The 20,501-nt window shown below is 36.1% G+C and overlaps 1 protein-coding gene across 1 annotated transcript in view; it reads left to right on the top strand.

The window, feature by feature from the left end:
* Nucleotides 1-2,319: 2,319 nt before the first annotated feature.
* Nucleotides 2,320-20,501, top strand: part of ZNF217 (zinc finger protein 217) — a 35,227-nt gene continuing 17,045 nt past the window's right edge. Inside the window, exon 1 of the mRNA XM_014066621.2 lies at nt 2,320-2,416. The gene's annotated coding sequence lies outside the window, so the exon portion shown is untranslated. The remainder of the gene's footprint in view (nt 2,417-20,501) is intronic.

Raw genomic sequence — 20,501 nt, 5'->3', positions numbered from 1 at the left:
AAAAGAAAAAGAAAGCCTATGTGGTTGATAGGGGTAAAAGACAGTTTGATGGTACATAATCAAAACAAAAGTATGTTAATTAAACAATCCTATATTTTCATTCAAAGGCAGGGCCTACTGATTTTATCTTTGATAAATGGGTACAAGATTAATAGCTCAGAGATCTGTAAAAGTCATGAGATTTTTTGCATAAGCAATCTTAGTGTTCAGCATATGAAATAAACTAGAACAGCCATTAATGTAACTCTGAGATAGGAAAAATCTAACCAATTACAGATTAATCTTATTCCACTCTTCAGTTAAGTCTACAGAAAGTTTTGCATTATTCTAATTGTTCACAGATCAGTATCTCTATACAGAGTTAGAGGTCCTAAGTGTCAGTTTTCGGCACTTGTGGATTTAAATTCTACCTCAAGTCTTTTCAGATACCTTAAACTAAATCTTTGCCAGTAGAACTGTATTTATTCTGCAGTTTCACAGGAGTGTTGCAAGGCTGATCTGCATAACGCAACTGATCTGAACCAATTTAGCATTGGCTTATACGTGAGAATGCCCAAATCCCGTCTCTAGCAAATTCCCTATCCATTGTTAAGGATGCCCTTAGCTAAGTTTATCATTATCTCTCCCAGCCTCTTCAAAGGACAATCCCACGGACACCACGGGGAGCAAAGCTGGCGACAAACCAGATGTGCACGTGGGGAAAAGCCCCATCCGTATGCAATGTATGACTAGACACCTCCCACCCACCCAATATCTCCCCAGCCGGAGTCTTTTCTCAAGCTGAAAGCCCGGGCTCCCTCCGCCCCCCGAAACGCTGCCCTCCTTATCCCTTTCCACCTCTTCTTTCCTTTCTCCACGTGGTGCAGCAAACGAGGGCGAAACAGCCCTGGCAGCGCCTTGACCCAGGAACGGTTCCCCCTTCTAAACTTCCTCCTCCCGCAAGATGCGTCTCTTGAGTTGCAAACCCCATGGCAAACTTCGGCACTCTTGGTGCCAGCCCCCCTCCCGCCACTCAACACCGGCCCTCCGAGATGCGCGGGGATGGACGTAGCCACCACGCGCGCCCAAGAAGGATGGGCCAAGATCTTTTAGCGCCACGGGGCTCGTTCCGTTTCCCGCCTTCTGACCGCGGCTGGGGAGCAGGGAGGCAGCCGGGGAGGAGTCCGGCTGGGCAGGGAGGGCGTGAGGGTAAAGGAGGACAGACTGGGCAGCTTCTCCTTGGTGGGGAGCCCGCGCCCAGGAGACTCCCTGAGAGCCTTCCCTCGCCCTAACGACAGGTTACCCTCTCCAATGGCGCAGGGCTTCCTGGGTGTCTGAAGCCCTAAAGCAAAAGGCGGTGGGTGGGCGGGCAAATGGAAGACCCTTCCCCAGTCTGAAAAGAGAGCTATGTGGGAAGATCATGGAGTGGGGGGACACCTTCTTTTCCTTCCCCGTTGCAGGGTAACTCGAGATTCAGCGCTTCCCCTTATAAAACAAAGGACGCAGCAGCCTGAGCAATTGGGGTGGGGGGCTTCCTTCCAGGACGGGGGGCGCGGCGACTGTTAATCCCCCTGAGCAGGAGTGGGTGAAGCTGCCAAAGAGGAACGGCTCCACGAAAGATGCAACCCCTGGTGGAAAATAAGTCCTGTGTGTTGTAGCGGGACTTCCTCTTGAGGAGGGGGGATTTGATTTTTTTATTTATTCGCCCGTGCTCTTTCCAAGGCGGCTTAAAAAAAGACTGTGAATGCCATGCCAAGATAAACATGACATGTTTATAATTCATATTTAACTATATAAATTATTATAATTAATATAACTACAAATAGTGTGTGTATAGTGTGTGTGTGTGTTAAAAAAATAGGTCCCCGCCCCAAGTCGTTTACAGAGTATGCGTTCCTGTGTATTCACATTACTTTTATTAACCACCTTGAACAACTGCTTCACAGACCGTTTATACCTACAGGATCCGTCCATTTATGTAAAACAAAATGCAAAAAAAAGTCTCCACCTTCACCCCCCCTCCCAAATAAGGGGGGGGCAGGATTGTACAAACATAGCCAAATTTTGCTTTCTAATTTTGCCAAGGATGTTGCCCAGCTGGATTGTAACCATGGTATGGTAGAGCAGCTCAGATTCTCTGCATTGTCTTCCTTTTTCCTTTCCTGCTAAGCCCCTCTTCCTCTGGCATCTGGAGAATGAAACCAAAAGGATCAGGTGTGTATCCCGTTTGTGTGTGTGCGTGTGTGCGTGTCTTTGCGTGTCTCAGGAACCAGCCTCAAAAACTCCCAATAGCCTCCTCCCTCTTTCCCTCCCTCCTTCCGAATCCCTCCTTCCTCTCTTCTTTCTCATTCAAACGCAGCAACTCCTGTTGTGTCAGTTTTATCTTCCACTACTACCAGCCACTACCACAGCCACTTGGCAGCGGAGAATCATAAAGGTAAAGGCATTTAATATTCTAAAATAATTATCCTTTAAAAAAAAAAACTCCGTATGACCCTGCATTTCTTCTTTTTTCTTTCCACCTTCCTGCAAAGCGAGGGAGGTAGAAAGATAGATGGGGAAGACAAACATTCAGCTCCTCTTGCTTCCTCTAAACTTCTTAGTGTTTGGTGATTTAAAAATAATAATAATAATAATACGATTTTGCCTCGCTTACTTCTGCCTCTCAATTCTCTCTTCCCCCTTCTCTGCCCTCTCCCAATCGATGTTGGTGAAACTTCCATTACATTTCTATATAGGTATTTTGTTTTCAATATTCAATATGCTTAATCTCGAATGGGGGAGGGGAGGGAAGAAGGGAAAGGGAGGACCTCTTTGTGACTCAGGGATGTTCCTGGAAGCAAGATTTGTAATGTGTTTGGCACAGATGGGGGGGGTGCGGGGGGCAGATTTGCTAATGAGAAGTTTATTGATCCATTTTGTCAGTTTCGTTTTCAGGGCTTCCTGGGCGGAATTGAATCTGCTCTCGAGGTGTTTTTTTTTAATTATTGACGATTATAGAGATCATTTGGGGGGGGGGGCAATCTTCCCTGCTTACACTTTCAAAAATAAAATAAAACTAGTTGACTCCAATAACAATAGCTCCGCTGGGAGAAGAGGAAAACAACAAATTCACAAAGGCTGACAGAATGATTTCACTTCCATATGTTGATACCTCTCCCTACAGGGAGGGTTGCATTAATTTCTTAACTGATTGCGTCTTCACTTGGGGTGCGCTTGCTTTTTTGTTTATTTGACTTGCAGAAATTGGTCGCCAAAAGCAGCCTTTCGATATGCAATCCCATAAGCCCCTGCTCCCTTACCCCCCCCCCCAATGAATTCCCTTGTGAGTATAGTATCTGTATTGAAGTTTAAGAGTTTTTGAAGTAAGAGCTATAGGAAAATTGCCGGTCTAGTTTGTTTGTATCTAAATTTGCAGATAATTTGGGTTTTTCTTCTGTAGAAGCTCTGTTGCCCAAAGGAGTTTGGGGTGGTGGTGGTGAGGAAATTAGTTTTCTATCCTTTTTTTTTTAAATGCCCTTTCTGAATTGACCTTGGAACCTTTAAAATTTACAGCATTTCCAATAGGGAAGGTGTTATTTGAGCAGGAGGAATACAGTACAGAGGGAAAAGCAAAAAAAAGAAAAAAGGAACTTAAGCCTGTAGACAAAGTAATTCTTTTTACAGAAGAATGTGAAAAGGGAAGTTTCTATAATGTGAAGGAGCAGAAGGAAATAACACACTTTCGAAAATGTGAAGGGGGTGGGTGGGAGGACTCCTATCATTCTTCACAGTATTAGGCCTTGAAAAGCTGACTTGATACAATTAGGGAGGCTACGAAGTAAAAGGCCTTCCAGCCAACTACATATCAAGCATTAACTTGCTGACCACTGTTTACATTCTGTTGGCAGGTGAGAGCTTGATTTTTGTATCTGCAAAAGTACTGTGAGCATCCTGATTACAACTAGAGTTTGAAAATATATTTGCCCAAATTCTGTTACACGTACTTCAGGGGTCGTCTTGTCTCTTGAATGTTTCAAAACCCATTTCAAATAAGGGAAGATTGCTCATAATTAGATGTTCTCTTGGGCAAGAAGAAATGGCTGAGATAAGTAGGTTAAACTGCTTTCTTTGAAGGTGGGGGAGGGAAAGTGGGTGGAGTTTGATTTCCCTCTTCTATTTTTATGTGAATTGATGAGTCAGTATTTAAGATCTGCAGTTGGAATGCCAGCTTGTAATGGATCATCAGTAACTTCTTAAATGTGTCTTCATTCTCCAGATAATTCAATATGACTCCTATTAATTACTAATAATACTTATCTGCTTGTGAATGGGAAGTGAGAATTATCCTGGTTTTTCTTGAAATTGAATTGGGCTCCTGAAGCTTTATTTCAAGTTATGTTAATGCATTACAAAAACTGCTGTTAAGGATCTATTCCTATAGCCTTTTGATTGAGCTGACTATTTAGTGTCTTTGCCAAATCCGAGAGTTGTTTTCAGTTTCATTGTCTGTACATGCATGTATTTATACAAGGGGTTTGTGTGTGTGTGTGTTTTGGTGGAAGATGGAAGAAGGAAAATACGGTTGTTGGCTTGTATAGAATAATTAATGTCTCCATATTGCTATTTAAGAACAGTTTTTTTTTTGTATGAGGTTGATTCAATTATGTCTTCATCTCTTTGGAACTGGTTGAATGACTTGACATGAGATTAGGTGCAACAAAAGAGAAGGCCGAGGGAACAACAGCTGCCTTCCAGTTCTGAGGCACTATTGCGCTTAGCAGGAAGGCATTTTATCTTTTAGTGTTGTGTTGTCAGGTTTAAATGTTAAATATTTATATTCCCGTGAAAGGTTGTTAGACTCCACTTATATTTTTTTTAAAAAAAGGCAAAACAAAACACTCCTGTATTTAGAGCCTTTTAAAAAATTTGGTGCCATAAATTTCATCCTTTTATTAAAAAAAAGTATACCTCATGTTCAAATATCAAATCTTGCTAAGTCTTAAGTTTACTGCTATTTTATCTGAAAAGAGCCACCACTAGTTTGTACTTGCTTGGCTGCTGTATGGTAGGAACTTTTTAAGGTGTGGCTTTAATGGCAGCTGACGATTCTTGCTTAGAAACAAATCTTATTTTGGGTATATGCTTCTTTGAAAATTCTCTTGGAGCTAAATAGCGATATAGAATAGTCTCTTTGAAAAAAAGATTCTTAATTTGAGTTCCTTTAAAAAAAAATCCATATGTCATTTTAAACTAATTAAAGACATATCCCTACCCCACCCCCTAAATTCAGTCTAGTCTGCATACTATAAGAATTCTTTCCTTCAAAGGTTTGATGTAAACAATTTTGTAATAACCTGTAAATGCTGGAGATTGTATTTTTTGTGGATATATGCACGTTTTTAAACAATTAATTCTTTATGTTAATCCATGTTATAGTGTTATCTCTGGGGGGGAGGTCTATTTTAATTAAATATTATTTGCAAAGATGTGATCTAAAAGGTGAAATTTCAAAGAAAGGCTAGTATTCATGTGGATTTTAAGGAGATGGCTACTAGCTTCTTTAATGGAAATTGCATTAGATTCCAGATGGAGAGCTATGGATGGGTTGAAATATCTCCTTTGTTTTGGTGAGGAATGGAAAGGCATGGGGGTGGGGATATATGGGCTTGAAAAAGGAGATTTACTTCATTACTTCTCTTACACTGGTTTGTTTCATGTTAGATTCTTTATCAAACTTTTGCAAACCATTTTATGCATTACTTCAAGGTTGTTGTTAGATCCTGCATCCATCTGTAGAATGGCATTGTTTCAGGATTAATCTCTTTCTGACAAGTATAAGATCAAAGTGAGAGGCATACTTTATTTCTTTATCCTAATATTGTTACTTGAAAGTAAGTGCTTTGGCTTTTGGTGTGCCATACTCTCAAATAGTATGTTCAGGAACAGTGAAAATTCAAGTTATTAATTTCCCGCCCAAGGAGAGGAGGGGGGAAGAATAGAAAAGAGGATTGCAGGCCTTATTTGGCTTTCAATATTATGATAGCTATGTAAAACAGAGTCAATGTCAGTAAACTTTATAGGTTGAGGAAGTAGTAACATGACTTCATTTTAAAAAAATCTGGAAGAAGAAAAGAACCTGCTTTTGTAAACTTATAGAAGAATATAATGCATGCCACAAAATCTAAACCCATATTGCTAATTCTTACAGGAGAGAATGGCTTCTCCCTCCCTTTTCAATTTATAGTTGAAAATGACTAGTTTTCCTATCTTTAGGCAAGTTTGAAAAAGAAGGTTGACCTTTGAATTTAGCTGCTTCCACAAAGATTCAGGAAGATTAAATAACTGAAGCTGTTGGATGACCAGTTATTTATCTCATGTCATCCTTTGGTGTTTGAGCTTTTATTTAAATGTAGAAAATAGCACAGTTTTTCCCACAGCAGGGCTGTCATTATGGGATTCAGACCTTCCTTTATTCTCTTTTTGCCTGATTAGAACATCAGGAGTCCAATACAGTTGGTCCTTCCTGTCTTCTGCTTCACATAATTACATTTGCTATGCCTTTGGCACCAAAGATAATTATTCATAATGAATACTTTTTAGCATTTTTAATGACACTTGAATCTTGTGCAAGCCTCCAGCAATTGAGAATCAGGAATAAAATAATATTTGGGGGGGTGGGAAGGGTGATGATGTTTCAGAGATTTATGAATGCTGCTTTGAATTGGGAAAGTAAACATGTTGTTGCTTTATTTTTGTTATTATGTGCTTATAGAAGTTTTATATTTTAAAAATGGGATGTGCAGTCAGTACAACTGTGTGTAAAAGCTTCACTATTGTAAATTGAGGTTTTCTTGTTCAAAGTTAGTGAGCTAGCAACACTTCTATTTTTATCTTCTTTCTAATATAAGGCCACATGTGGTTGTACTCCAAGTTAGTATTACAGTTGATAAGCAGTTGGCAGAATTCTTGCTTTATGCTTTGTTTTCAGTAAAGTTAGAGGATCTCATTTTGTCCAAAAATTTAGAGTTCCAAGAACATAAACTTTTAGTTGTTCAGCTGGTGAAGGGTTCACATCAACCATATTAATAGTTTTAAGTTAGCATCATCAGATGAAGCCAGAAAAATATTCTTGTTTGGGTTGAGGTAAATTGTAAGTGGAATTAATTATTTTCCACTATGGACTTAAATACACATGCTCATAGTGTTGTTCCACTCCTTAAAAAGCAATTACAGCATATTAGATAAATCATCTCCTCCTTCACTTTAACCCAGATAATTTTATAGCCTACTGGACTATAAATTGTCAACATTCAAAGTAAGAAGCCAAAATTAAAAGTAATATAATTTGAAATCAAGGCCTATTAATGCAACACTCTTCTATAGCAATTAATACTACTGAATATGTTGTAAGTTTGGAATAATTGTCTTTTATTTATACATGAGATGAATAACCTACTTTTTTGTTCAGAAGCACAAAATGGTGTACATAATATTCCTCACAACAACAATGCTGTGAAGTGGACTCAGCTGAAAAAGAGTGACTAAGCCAAAATCAACCAATGATCTATGGTTGAAGTTGGAATATAACTTGGGTCTCCTATGCCACATTGAAACTTTATCTCAAGCACTATATAGTGCTATTATAGAATTATTTTTATAGTTTGATTTTAAATAAACTGTTCTAGTAGTTAGTGAATAATGAGGTGTAGGCATAAAAATTAGCACTAAAAAAATCAGCATGGGATTGCCGTCTATTAAAAAAATGGAATTTTGTTCCAGAGATTATTGCTCATACAACCTAATTTAGGAGAGGAGTTGGATATCAGCCAACAACTGCTTTATTGCTTCTCCCTAACCCTAGATATGTAAGACTCATGAATTGTTATGTTATGCTGAACTATCGACTTTCAAATGCAAATGAGTCCTTTTATGACTTTGCTTTTTTTGTTGAATATGTATGTTGTGTAGGTGTCATGAAGGGAGCTAGAAAAGGTTTGGAACACAACCAAAGTGATTGCAATATATTTTCACATGATCCTCAAATGCAGCCTTAATCTCACTTAAGGATTATGGGAGATGAAGTCCATACCTCTAGAGAACACTATTTGGAAAGAACTGTTTAAATATATTTGGATTTACAGCAGCTATAAAAGTGAAGGAAAACAGGGGAAATTGCCTTTTAACCTTGTTTTCAAGGATAATTGAAAATATTGTGTTCTTGATTGCTTAATGAAGTATATTTTATATACTACTTAAACCCAGATGACTGTAATTACACTGTTTAAAAGAAAATATTTGGCATTCAAATGGGGCATATAAGTATTCTGCAAGGTAGAGAGAGAAAAAACTTAAAGTAGATTATTTCCTCAAAAATATGTACTATTGCTCTGTTGTATGCTTGGGTGAACTGGAGTCACTTGAAATGTCATTTAATCTACATGAAATTTTAGCTATAGCTTTAGTATTTACTTAGATAATGGATGAAAATTTCGTGGAACTCTTAACTCAAACTGCAGATATCAATGCAAGCTATATTTTCATTCAGAGGATGAATTCTGTTGGGAAGAATTTTTTATTTGTGAATCTACAATTTTAGGTTTCTTCACTTTAAAAGTTGGACTATGTAGCCATATCACTACGCATGGATTTTGGATTCTCTTATTGTAGAAATTCCTACCAGCTTTTGAGCGGAGCTTTGTTCCATATGATTAGCTGTGGTTTTTGGCTTGACTAGTTTTTAAGTAAATCTCTTGAGATTTTTTTTTAAATAAAAGATTTACCAAGTTTAAAAATATCAGCTAATATATTCAGGCAACTTTAAAAACATATAAAACAGGTGATGCATTTCCTGAATTTGATATCCTAATTCCAACAACAAATTTCCTTTTTGACTTTTAGTAAAACTATTCTGTTGTCTGCCAGATCTAGTTTAAATCAGAGAGAGCTGTATGATATATTTGAATGAATTAATTGATAATTAAATTTGGGGGCTTATCATTCAAAGGAATGCACTGCTTAGGGAAATTCTAATGTAGGAAAAATCCAAAACCTTTTAGCTGATAAGCTTGTATTTCACAGGCTTAGATTTGGCCTAACATTCACACTTCGGATATGCTATTTCAAGTTTCATCTTGAAAATCATTAATTTAATCCATCTGAATATGTATATTGGCTATTATATTCAATACTACAGTATTGCTTATCCTAGTTTTTCCTAGCTGCATTTATTTTAATTTATATATCCAACTTAATGGACATGTCTGTCTATCATTTACCTCTCTTTTACCTAAGATAAGATCCTAGCACATAACTCATTATTAGCTAAATAGTTGCAGAATAAATACAGGCTGTCCTGTTGCATTACTATGCACACTTTGGAAAATGATTGAAATTGCCAGCTTCTGGATATCCTAAAATCTTTAGGATACTAAGATCTGCATAGTATAAGTTACAAAAAAGAAAATTGACTTGAGTATTTTAATACAAATCCTTTGTATGTATTTAAACTTTTTTTAGTTGCAATCCAAATGGATGATCATTAAATTAGATTATACATTAAGTTGATTTACCATTGAAGTTTCAGAAGAATTTGAACTCAAAATTACCAAGTTTTTTTTAAAAGTCAGAATATAGTTGGGCATATGACTCAGCATTCAAAATTTGAATCTGTCTTCATTCCATTTCTTCTTTTCCTCCTTCCATTTTGTATATCAGTATTGCCAAGTGATAAATTTGAAACAAATTTAAATGGGTATTCTTCTAATCAGGCTACTAAAATCTCTTATCTTTGAGTTGAAATAGATAAACAGTGTGTCTTTCATGTCTTCACAGACATTGTGGAAAACTAATCTATATATCAAAGGCAAATATTTAAAAAATGGCAAAAAGGAAGTTGCTTCTGCCTCATGACAGGATCACCAGGTGTATTCTGGAACATTCTCTGCTACTTAAAGTGCATTTTAGTATTTTGATCAGAGCTAGTAAACCTTCCACCATGAAGAACTTCCAATGTTTATGTTCTCCTAACTTTGGGATACATTTTATTGTAATTTTAGATTTCTTTTGAATGTTTGTTGGGGCCATAAATATATACTAACTATTCTGTGGCAGGCAGGGCTGGTATTCACTTACTTTCCCTACCAGTTCACAAATGTGAGTGTGCATGCGTCCATGCATGCACTCTGGCTTCCATGCATGCACTTTGATTGGGCGCGCTGCTTGCACGCATGTGCACAGCTTGAAAACGTGCTTAAATTGGACGGCATGGAGCCGGGGCGGGTGGACAGGCCCACCCTCGATTTCCACTACCAGTTTGGACAAACTGGTCTAAACCGGCTGAATACCACCTCTGGTGGCAGGTATTTGCAAGTGACTGATGTATATGAACCACGTAGAAGGGAAAAGCAATAATATCCAGAGATATCAGTAGCTCAGATTTAGTAGGATTTGGGAATTTTCTTCCCAGTTACAGGTCCCTAAATATATCAGGCTACTTTTACAACAGTTGCAAAAATACTCACTATGTAGGCTGTCCTATAAGAATTTGATATTGGTGGATGAGATTATGCATGTGATTGTATTCATTTGTATGAGTCAAGTATTCCGCATGGGACTCATTTGTGACACCTCTACAAAATTAGTGTATTTGTTGTAAACTTTCAACTTGAGCACACATTGTCTGATGCATCTGTTGGCAGAGATAAGATTATATCCTTTGAGGGTAGGAAAGGGAGGATATTGTAAACCATGGGACCAAAATATATGTGTGTGTGTGTGTGTCTATCTATATATCTATATATATTTATCTATCTATCTATCTATCTATCTATCTATCTATCTATCTATCTATCTATCTATCTATCATCTATCTATCATCTATCTATACATACATACATACATGTATATGTTGTTCAAGAATAACAATATAGTTACAATATTTAAATATATCTAATTTGAGAACAAAAGGTGACCAATTCATAGTGAAGTCTGAATGGAAAATTTTCTGAATATTCAAAGAAAGCTCCTGTTTAAAAATAGTTTTTGGAAAAAAAATGTATCATCAACTGTAATTTGAACTTGATTGAAACGAAGAGGACTGGTTCCTTATTAGAAGTATCAAATTAGTAAAAGTACGAGGACAGAATTAATCAAGAATGACAGTTGTTTCACATCCTTTTGAGAACTTGGTACAAATATTATAAACTTGTATACCCATTTTTCTCAGTAGTATGTGGCTCACATTGATTTTAAATATCGTGCTTATAGTGGTAAATTTATATTGTAGCTTAGTCATAAGACTAGTTTTTCTGCAAATTGTTCTGAAGCTAGAATGAGCTATGCAACTTTTGAGAAAGAAATATAAGACTTAAAAATTACCTCATTGGAATTCTACCTGTCCAATATTTTTGACTGATTAAATGTTAACCTTTTAAAATATATATGGCATATTGACACTACCATTATGAATTTATGGAAATTGAGCAATTTCAAAATAAGCACTACAGAAAGAATAGATTACAACTAAAAAGTGAACAGCAATTCACCCAACTAGAGCCCCTTTGGTATAGGCCTAGAAATCAGCTGTGTTTTGGGGTGGTTTTGGAACTATTACCCTCTCAGCCCAACCCACCTCTCAGGGTTGTTGTGGGGAAAATATGAGGAGGAAAGCTGTTATGTACACTGCCTTCAGTGACTTATAAAGTAATAAAGATGGAACAAAAATCAAATAAAGTGGGAGAAAATATATAGTCTTATTACAATTATTTTAACTATTTTGTATTAATATATACTTAATATTTTAATTATATATACATGGACATAAATTCTATCTGACATTAGATTATGGAAGCAATATACTATATATTATAAAAGGAAATCATTTTATGATTTTACATAGTGGCTCACTGACTAAGACACTGAGCTTGTCGATCAGAAAGTTTGGCAGTTCGAATCCCTAGCACCACGTGATGGAGTGCGCTCCCGTTACTTGTTCCAACTTCTGCCAACCTAGCAGTTCGAAACCACGTAAAAAATGCAAGTAGAAAAATAGGGACCACTTTTGGTGGGAAGATAACACTGTCCCATGCTCCTTAGGTGTTTAGTCATGCCAGCCACATGACCACGGAGATGTCTTCAGACAGTGCTGGTTCTTTGCATTTGAAACGAAGATGAGCAGTGCCTTATAGAGTCAGGAACAACTAGCACATATGTTTGAGGGGAACTTTTACCTTTAATATTTTAATTATATAGGCATACATGCTATCTGACATTAGATTATGAAAACAATATACTTATATTTATATTATAAAAAGAAAGCATTGTTTTTAATAATAGCTACATAGGACAATTTGTTCTACATATGTTACTAAAAATAATTATTTGAAAAAATCAAAATGCAACTGAAACAGCTTGAAAGTTATGTCAGTGGTGTTCTTTAAAGATTTTTTTTTGCAAATATTTTTAGGTATTGTTACTTACATACAGAAATCTAATGGGGCTAAAATTCCAAGTAAAGGAATTAGGACGAGGTGTCTAATTTGATAGAATCTCAAATTTGAATAAAATGCTATGGACAGAAAATCTGGTGTGCTTTCTTAGTGGCATGGTACCAGTTTTTGTAATGAACTAAAAGAAAAGATTGGCCTGTTTTATGTATAAATGATAAGCTGAGTGTTTTAAACATGGTTTGCTAAACAGGTCATAGTGGCTTAGTCACATACCGTAAACCATAATGGGTGGGTTTGCAAACCACACTAGGACATAAACAAGGAACCACATTATAATAATACATTTAGGTTAGATTTTTGGAAGGAATACATAGTTGCTGTTAGAACTTTGTTTTAGTAACTAAACTCTGAAGTACATTAATCTATAGTATCTATACAATAGAAATTAAATATATCGACATCAATATCAATGTTGTATTTACTTCTGTTTTCTTTCTTTTTTAATGGAGGCTTAAAATATTTACATCACTGTGGTATCACTGGCTGTTTTTCTGAGGGAAGATAGAGTTAAATGCAAAATAGGTATTTTTATAAGATGAACAAATGATGTGCAAATGTTCCACCGTACATTCTGGGATCAAAATACAAGATAGTTCGTCAATTGTGGACTGAAGATTAGCCATTAATGAGGTATAGAATGCTGTTCACACTTTTGGCTCTTCAAAAGGCCATTGTGAGTGCAAAACTGGTGTGTGACTCATGTGTAAACTCGCACTCCACTTCTAAGCCTCCTTTCTTTCTAGAAGACACAAGGATGTTATTTTTGAGGATTTTTTCTCATTAGTTGCGTTGTTAGTTGTTGGTATGATGAAAAGCAAGGGAAAGCTCCTAATAAATACTAGGGCAAAAGGAAGAAAGAAAAGAAATTTCTTGTTTGTCTTTAAACAAAGAAGTTAGTTTCTATGAGTATGTTGGTGTCTCTTCATCTTTAGAGGAAGGTTGAATATCTAGTCAAAGCCCCTTAGAATGACTTTCTGAATTAGCATCCAGAATGCGTTCTGGAGATGCTTGAGCATTGCTTAAAAAGATACCATGAAGAGCAAAGCAGCCCTTTGCATTATGTCAGTTGCCTGTCGCCCCATAGATATTGCTGAATATGCACATCAGTCCCAACTAGCATGGTCATCGCTGAGGAATGCTGGGAATTGTAGTTCAGCAATAACTAGAGAGCCACAGGTTCACCACCACCCATTTTCATATTGTTTGCAGTCTAAAGCAAATATTTCTGTGTCTCAAGTTTCAGTTGGGAAGTTTGAGATATTGCAGTGCCAGGTCAAATCTTAGAAAGGGCTGTAAGGTCAAAATTAAACAATGGAAATAGTTTGTTCTGTACAGAAGGATGGAACGTTCAGAAATTATTCCTGTTCCTTTTAAAATATTGTATATCCTGCAACTCTGAAATTAGATTATACTAAATGAAATTGTAAACTAGGTGGCCTTCTAGTGTTTTTATAGTTGAAATTGCCAGGCTCTTCATATTTTCAAAATGTGTAAAGTAGCTTTTTGTATCAAAACAGTTCTCATTTATAGAACTGTGAAGAATAAATCTAATTATTTTCAATCTTCAATATCCAACGGGATTCAGTTTGACAAAACTGAATTTTATAAGGCATTCTGTTTATATACACACACACACACACTTCCTCTTTTCAAAATTTTACCAAATAAATAGATGAAAATATGTCATAGAAATACAAGAAAAAACAATTTTAAGTGCCTGATGTGAATAGTTTCTAGGATGAAACTATATTGTAGCATAAAATATCATTCTAGGTAGGAAAGTGAGAGTAATAAATCTCCACTTCAAAAGATTCAATGTTTTATTTGCAAATAACAGTAATTGAGATTAACTTGAAAGAAACATGACTTTAGGTAGATTAGGAAACTGAAAAGAAATGGTAAAATCTTGCTGTACTTTGGCCTGCCATTGACCTGATCAGCTGAAATGCAAAAAACAGAAGTTACTATTGCCTTCCTTGTTAGACTGATATTTTTCAGTAGTATCTTATAAAATGCCTTTTATCATAGTTGGTGATTGTTTTATTTGAAGTTATGCAGGATAAATATAAAAATCCAAAGGCAAACCAAATTGGAAGCAGAGGGAACAGTTATTTAAAGAAAACTATAAAGGAGAATCTTTAGCATACATAAATTTGTAAAGAATGTAAAAATAGACTTATTGCTCACAAATCTGTTTTGGGTTGTTCACTAATAAAGTAAAACCAAAAGAATTAAACTTAGGTTCTCATCCCAGCTCCATATTTATGTGATGTCTCACTCGGCTGTTGAAATGCAGCCCCACAATTTAAAAGGATCAGTGTAATTTTGGGTTTCAGAAACACTGGCTTTCTCAGCCTGGCTTCTTCTTATTTGGATAAATTACTCCGAGATCTCCAATGCTTAGTAAGCATTTTACCTAAAAATACAATTTATATCTAAAACCTAAACTGATAGGTTTGTATAGTATATGAATTTTTTTTGACGATTTAAGCATTTAAGGTTGTGATCCTCAGCTTTCCAAAACTCAGCAGCAGAGAATCAACTTTATATTTTTAAAAAGAGAATATATATGGCCATTCACAAATTTAACCTTGAGTAGTTTATCCCTAAGGACGCGGTGACTCGGTGGCTAAGACACTGAGTTTGTAGATTGAAAGGTTGGCAGTTTGGTGGTTCGAATCTGTAGTGCCGCGTAACAGGGTGAGCTCCCATTATTTGTCCCAGCTTCTGCCAACCTAGCAGTTCGAAAGCATGTAAAAATGCAAGTAGAAATATAGGAAGCACCTTTGGTGGGAAGGAAACAGTGTTCCATGTACCTTTAGCGTTTAGTCATGCTGGCCACATGACCACGGAGACTGCCCCATAGAGTCAAGAATGGCTAGCACATATGTGGGAGGGGAACTTACATACAGAAATGAGGAATATATATATATATATATATATATATATATATATATATATATATATATATATATATATATATATATATATATATATATATATATATATATATATATATATATATATATATATATATATATATAATTATTATATAACTATTATAGGAAAATAACTATTAATCAGGTTTAAGCAATCCATTCCCCTGCATATTTTCCCCCCAGTATCACTTCCACAATTGCCTGTCGTTATCTCTGTTGATGGAGGCTGATAGGGGGTTGAAGTCCAAAATTTCTGCAGAGAATCAGATTGCCTATCTCTGCGATTAAATGTTATTTAACGTAGAATGAATGTATTTTCTTAGTTGTCAGACAGAGTGGATTTGATTTAAATTAAGTCGATTTAAATCACGATTCAAATCACTAGTAAAAAGGCTTGATTTAAATCAACTTGATTTAAATTGTAATTTTAAAAGAGCAACTGTTATCTCTGTCCCGCAGCAGCTCCTACTCTGGCCTGCTGTTGACTCACCAACAGTACTAATATTGCAGAATATATAGCCTCATGCTAAGTTCCATTTCATGCTGAATAAACTAAATTACTAATGTATTTTAAATAGAAAACTCTTTAGATAGATTTTTACTCCAAAAGCATTTTATTAAAATAAATGTAATTTAAAAAAATCCGATTAAATAAAAAAAATCATTTAAAAAAACCCATCAATTTTTATCCACCCTGATCAGAACAGTTACACGGTTTTCTTAAAAAAAAAGGGAGCACATAATGTGGTAGTTTTAAAGTCATGCCATTAAAAAAAGCACATAACTGCACAGTTTCACATAATCTAAAAGTCTAGCTCAGAAAAAAAGTGGGTTTTCTCCATTCTTTTTCCCTGCTACCTTCCACCCTGTTTCCACTGTCCATTACATATTGGAGTTAAATTGACCCCCCAGCATGTTTGTCACTTTAGGGTGATGTACATGGATATGTGCCATCGTTCTGAAAAGTATTGAACATATAATTCAGCTTCTTGAAAATCTCAGCTTTTCTTTTTAAAAAGAAAGCCTCCCAAAATTATTATGGCCGTTGTATTTTTAAAAAGACGTGTAATTTGCTTGCCCTTTCGGAAGAGAGATTGATGGCTGCTATGGCTGAGAGAGACTGCACTATCTTTATTTCTCTGAGCACTAAAATATATTACGCATATTTTAAAAATCTGCTGAACTCATGCAGATCATAGAATATAAATGTTCTAAATACAAAGTTGACTCCTGAAAGTGCAAAAATATACTGAATTACAGCATAGTCTCAGTTGTCAATATAGTCTGTGATAAAGCTTGCTTTCAGAAGTTGTGGGTGCTTCATCACTTGAGATTTTTAAGAAGAGACTGGACAGTCATGTGTCTGAAATGGTATAGGGCCATGATGGCACATGTGGCATAGGTGGCGCACAGAGCGCTCTCTGTGGGCATGTGCGCCATCGCCAGCTGCTCTTCTGGTTTCCAGGGCATGTATGCACACCGGCTAGCTGGTCTGCGCACGAAGACCGGCATGTGCACCGGAAACCCGAAGACCAGGTGGCCCAGCACGCAGATGTGCATGCATTCCAGTTTGGGCTTTTAGTGCCGAAAAGATTCGCCATCACTGGGATAGGATCTCCTGCTTGAGCAGAGGGTTGGATTGGAAGACCTCCAAGGTCCCTTCCAGCTCTATTCTGATTTAATATACTGTTTTTACCTCTACATAAAAAGCTTAGCTCCTGCTTCTAAACGATTTGTGAGAAGTGTGTGTGAGAGGCACTAAGGCTACTTATTTTTTGGACTTTACAAATATGCCTTTTTAATATAATTATCATCTGTCCTTGTTAAAATGTTTCAGTCTTAAGATTGAGATGATATTTATTATGAAAGCCTTGATGTGATTTTTAAGGGGCTTAATGTTACATTGATTTTGGGGGGGAAAAACAACCCCACATAATACATACTTCCTAAACTTCCTGAAGTTTACTTGTACTGCATTTGGAAAATCTGGGCTATTTATTTGTAAAGGGCTGTAGTGAAATTGTATATTAGAATAAAATACACATTGAGTACTTTGGCTGCTAATTCAGTAGTAATTAGAAGCTTTAAATTTCAATCCACTCAAATTTCGTGATGTGATTTATACATTTGGTAGGATTATTTTGGATTGCAGAAGAATAACTTTAAACCGTCACAGTACCCATTAACCTGTCTGTCACAAAAATTTCTAATTGTGTAACACACACACACACACAAACAGAGCTAAGAAAATTGTAGACCTCAAAATATAATAGATTCCTAATATTTAACAGACAATGCTGTTGATAATGCAGATTGTTGAAGAATTAGTCTAGTGATCAAAGGATCAGGTCTCTTTACTGTATTTACATAACTGCTTTTACCATGATGTTATTGAATAAACCATAGTTGGTTAATAGTTTGTACTGCAGTACATAATAAACTGGTTTACAAGTGATAAAAGGCTGGGTTCATACACTGTTCTAATTGAATATAAATTTAAATGAATCAAACTACTGTGCATCTCTAAGGATTAGGTATAGAGAAACCAAACTATCTTACATCAGCTTTAAGGTTGACTCAACAATTTTGTATCAGTTTGTATTTGTACTATGTACTACTATTAAAGGTAAAATGATGGCATAGAGTGGGAATATTAAATGAATTCTACTTTGAGGCCCTTGGAAGAAAGGTCTCATGGTTTGAAAGTAATAAAGGGTCAAATAATGTTGGTTATCTCTGATGAGAAGGGTTTAGGAGCCAAGGTGGCGCAGTGGTTAAATGCAGCACTGCAGGCTACTGCTAGATCAGCAGTTCAGCGGTTCAAATCTCACCGGCTCAGGGTTGACTCAGCCTTCCATCCTTCCGAGGTGGGTAAAAAAGGACCCAGATTGTTGGGGGCAATATGCTGACTCTGTAAACCGCTTAGGGCTGAAAGGCCTATGAAGCGGTATATAAGTCTACTGCTATTTATGGAAATTCTTAGTCATTCAGGTCATGGTTGTCCCAAAGATGCTTTGTCAAGGGCAACTGGACTTTCTGGTTTTCTTTGAAGGCATTTCTCTTCTCATCCAAGAAGCTTCTTCAGCTGTGGCTGGATAATGGGAAGTGGAATATGAGAACAAACCCATCAGGACAAGATTCAGAGTCCATCTGCATTTAAAAGATAAAGGGCGATCTTTTGAGGACAGCAAAGTCCACATTTTGGACAGAAAGGACAACTAGTTTGAAAGAGGGATCAAAGAGGTATCTATTGAACAGCCCCCTCTCAACTGAGGGGGAGGGATAAGGCATCACCTATCTCCATTGTACAATACAGTCCTTTCAACAGTTACATCCATTTGCACTACTCAGGTGATCCTGATAACACAGATTAGCCTTGAGGACTCTCTAAAAGAATGCAAATGACCAGCTGTCTACCAAGAGTATAAATCCTTCCATTCCCCACCATCTAGCCAGAGCTGAAGAAGCTTCTTGGATGAGAAGTGGAACTTGAAATGTCTTCAGAGAAAAACCAGAAAGTCCAGTTGCCTCTTGAAAAAGCACCTTTGGTAAGAAGGGAATGATATAGAATGTATCTGTGCTATAGAAAAGGAGGGGAAAATGTATTTGAGAATTTTCCAGATCTTGGGATTTCAGCTCCTAGAATTTCCAGCCAATATTGGAGTTACTGAGACTTGGAGTCAAGTCTCAGTAACTCCAATATGCCATCTTCCCCTATTGGGAAGATGGCAAGATCTGAGAAGGCTATACCTGGGTCAAGATGTTGATAGCAGATACTTTTGTTCATCTGCCACATTAGCTGATGCTGGTAATTTACTTCAGTAAACCAACCTATCTTCTTAAGATGGATTTGGGGAACTAAATAGTAGTTCCTTTTTGGAAAATTGCCCAAATATTGCAATTCACTTATTAAACCATCTTCTTTTATAATAAATAGTACCTTCTAATTTACAATGTTGCAAAAGTGGATTATGATCAGAAGCAAGTAATACATAGTATAATCTTTCTTTCCTTCAGGGATATAAGATGAGACATGTGTTATTCTGGCATTCTACGAAAGCCACTTTAAATTGTTTAGGACAGTGTTTCTTAAGAGTGTCACACTTTTTTTAAAAAAAATCTGACAATAGTTTTTTCATGAAAATTATGAATTTAATATTGTTCTTTTTACAGGATTCAATAAATATTCTATGAATGCATCCATTTTAATTTTAATACGGTAAAAACAAAGCCCATACAAGCAAAACTTCTCTATTTTTAAATGTGGGAAGGGGTCCTCCATAATTTGTTAAAGTAGGAAGGTATCCTGAGACCAATAGATTTAAGTGACATGTGTATTGAATGGGTATCTATAGGTCAATATCTCTTATCTACATCTATGTATTGATTGTGCCAAAATAATAGGTAACATCAAAGTAGAATATTTAATATGGTTCAGATTCAGTAATACTTTTCACTTGGTTGGTATTTCGAAATATGTGTGTGCTAATGAATATTTTTATGTGAATATTTGCATCTGTTTTTGTAGTCCTATTTTGATTTATGCCAAATGATATGTAGATTAAAATCAAAGGAAAGATGCATATAATACTTGTAATTGGATCAGATTTATTAGCCTTTAGAAAAACATTCTTTTTCCCAAAATAAATCTCTTTTTACTTAAGGCGTCTGGACAGTAAAAAAGAAGAAAAAGTAACTTTTGAAAATTTGAAGTCATGTGTTGATGACTTTTATTATACTAAATTATTTAGGATTATGCTAAATGCTGTTACACTAATTTAGAGTATTTATACATTGCATATTGTTTAGCTGTTATCCATCTTTCCTGCAGTAAATGTGTGTTTCAGTAGTTGATCTATTTATTGAGAGACAATAAATATCAAGTATTTCCCCTGTGCTTGTTTATCTCCCACATAAGTTTCATATTCAAGTTACTATTTTTAATTGGCATCCAAATTCATATTTAATTGTATAAAACAAATTGTTTTAAAGCTAAGGGTTAGTTTAGAAGTATTCAAAGGGGCATAAACAAGCTTTCCAAATGGCTGGCATTTGAAGTGGCCACATGATTTCAAAATGGCAGCTGATAACTGTC

Source organism: Thamnophis sirtalis, unplaced genomic scaffold (assembly GCF_051295495.1).
Source record: "Thamnophis sirtalis isolate CommonGarterSnake01/CBP01778 unplaced genomic scaffold, rThaSir2_p1.2 scaffold_7, whole genome shotgun sequence".
In the NCBI taxonomy this organism is placed as follows: Eukaryota; Metazoa; Chordata; class Lepidosauria; order Squamata; family Natricidae; genus Thamnophis; species Thamnophis sirtalis.
This window is presented reverse-complemented; position numbering and strand designations above follow the sequence as displayed.